Raw genomic sequence first — 2,797 nt, forward strand, 5'->3', positions numbered from 1 at the left:
TTTTCCTGGTATTCGCATCAAAATATATTTTCAAAAGGTAAAATCTTTTATCTCAAGAAAATCTTTTCTTGGCAATTTTAATAATTTCTACATTTATGGACATTAACTCTATTTCTGTCATTAATTATGAAATTCTTTTGGTTTTGACTTTCGTATGTCTTTTGACATCATAAAAATGTTTTTTTTTAATGCAAATATATTTATATTTTTCTTCAAACTTTATAGTTTCAGTGTCTTCTTTAAAAACATCTTGAACATGCCGGATCCCGTCTGATCTCGGAAGCTAAGCAGGGTCGGGCCTGGTTAGTACTTGGATGGGAGACCACCTAGGAAGACCAGGTGGTGCAAGGGTTAAAAAAATAGAATAAAAATAAAAAATAAAAACATCTTGTTTACTCCAAAGTTATAATTTAATTTTATTTATAACTTTTTAATATTTACTTTGCATTTTAACCATTATTTCTACTGGAATTTAATTTCGAATTTTATGTGGGATAAAGTTCTGAATTTGTTCTTTTATGTATAGAGTCAATTGTGCCAGTAATATTTAGTAATTAAATCCCACTCAAATATTTCTTTGATTAAGTAAACTTTTCTCTAATTCTCATTTAGTATTACTATTTATTCCATGTATTTCTTTTTTCTTCCTCTAAAATTTTCATAATTTGCATGTTTTATCTCTTGGGTATGTCCTTCAATTCTTTCCAATATAATCATCTTCTCTCTATTGGCTCTGTTTTGAAACATTCCTTTTATTTTTATCTTCTGGGAAACAAGTTTTAAACAACCATCATCAAGTTTTTCAGTATTTCTTTTGAACTTCATATTATTTTATTCCAAAATCATACACTTTATTTTTAACCCTTTCCACAGTTTTATTTCTGTGGGAATGCACATACTTTATATATATTCTTCTATTACTAATAGGTGTCTCCTTAAGTCAGTCATTACTAGTAGGCTTCCTAAGCATTGCTTTTTAGGATCAATACTCAAATCAATCTGTTAGGCTCTTTCAAATAGCTTCAAATCAGTTAGTGATAATTGGCAAAGTCATTTCCTTTTTATGCAATGAATAGACTGAAAATTATTGAAGCTTTTGTTGTGGCTTGGAAGGAAGCTACTTTGCCCTCAATGTCTCTCTAGATATTAGGGTTACCTTCTTTCAGTGTTAGGGACCAGAAATAACTTAGTCCATCAGTACTTCCTCCATGTTATCTAAGCATCCTCACAACCAAATCCTTCACCTCTCTGAGGGGATTTAAAAGTCTTCCAAGTCTGAGCATTGTCAGGGAACTGTAGGAACAGAGTCTGTGCTCCAGGCATCTCTCAAGCTGATTATTTGGTTTCTGCAATAGGACGGAAAAGCCTGATCTATCTTTTGTAACTTCCAGTCCATTAGAATGTTGATCTCTGTTAGGAGTTGAATTGTGTCCACTCAAAAGATATGTTGAAGTTTCAACCCTCAGTACTTGTGAATGTCACATTCGGAAGTAAGGTCTTTGCACATATAATCATGTTAAGATAAGGTCACTAGAGTGGGTCCTAATCTAATATGATTGGTGTCCTTAGAAGAAGAGAAAAAGAGACACAAACAGGAACACAGAGAGAATACCATGTAATAATGGAGGCAAATATTGAAGCAATGCCTTTATATGCCAACACATGCCAAGGATTGCTAGTAAACACCGGAAGCTACAAAGGGCCAAGGACGGATCTTCTCTTGGAGTTTCAGAAAGAGCATGGCCTTGCAGATACCTTGGTTTTGGACTTCTAGCCTCCAAAACTGTGAGAGAATTGTGAATGAAAAGTGGCATTGTGATAAATCTAACCAGGAGCAACCAGAGTGACCTGATCATAAATCCCTAACAGAGCAGGTCACAGTGGGTAGTTATACTCCAGGCATATAAGTTCTTTAATAAAAAGTTTGTTTTTGTCTTAAGGAAGATCTGTCTATTATTTTTGTACATCTAAGTTAACACATTTTTGAAATGCCTCTTTTTGCAGAAACATAGCTACCCTTAAAGAAGCACAGAATCTTGTTAACTATCCTGTAGTCCAATCCTTGCCTTGTTTTCTCCATCTTCATATAATCATCCTTACATTCCCTCAATTTTAAATGTAAAAAAGAAACTGCAAAATTGTCATTCTTTGGAGCACTTGATATCTTGCTTCCTAGCATTGTCCTCAGTTTTAACTCAAACTCTTGTAAAAATTCTATACAGGTTTGGATGTTTTTTACATGGACAGAATAAGTTTCTGTTTTTTAAGCCCCCCAGTTTATGGTATGCTGTTACTGCAGCTCTTGGAAATGAATATAATTTCTTACCTCCATTTTCAATCAGAATGCCCACTTCTCAAATTTAGAAAGAGAGAAAATGTTAGATATGTCTGATTTGCTTGTTCACTGGCTGGGCCCCTGTAAATTAGACTGACAAAAGACACTAACAAGAAAAAAAAAGAGTATTATTAGCATACACATAGGAGTACCCAAAGATGAGTAGCTCAAAGGAGAGGTTAGAATTTGGGGTCTTTATACCTAAGTTAGTCAGGGAAAGAAAGAGGGAGAAATAGCATTTGGAAATATAAATGTGCCTTGAGAAGAAAAAATGGGAAATATGATAGTTTGTAACAATATCTGTCTGGGTTGTGCAGACTTCTTGTGCAGACACTGCAGTGGCTCTAGGGGATGGAATTTTTGACAATTGAGTTATTTTGGGAAGCTCTGATAGGGATTTTGGGAATTCAAATGCCTTCAGCACAAAATAGTCCTTATGCCAAAATGATATATATATATATA

General features: G+C 33.9%; 1 pseudogene; it reads left to right on the top strand.

Moving 5' to 3' along the window:
* The first annotated feature begins 233 nt into the window (after nt 1-233).
* Nucleotides 234-351, top strand: LOC120605144 (uncharacterized; annotated as a pseudogene).
* Nucleotides 352-2,797: the final 2,446 nt, after the last annotated feature.

Source organism: Pteropus medius, unplaced genomic scaffold (genome assembly GCF_902729225.1).
Source record: "Pteropus medius unplaced genomic scaffold, Ma_sr-lr_union100, whole genome shotgun sequence".
Classification (NCBI taxonomy): Eukaryota; Metazoa; Chordata; class Mammalia; order Chiroptera; family Pteropodidae; genus Pteropus; species Pteropus medius.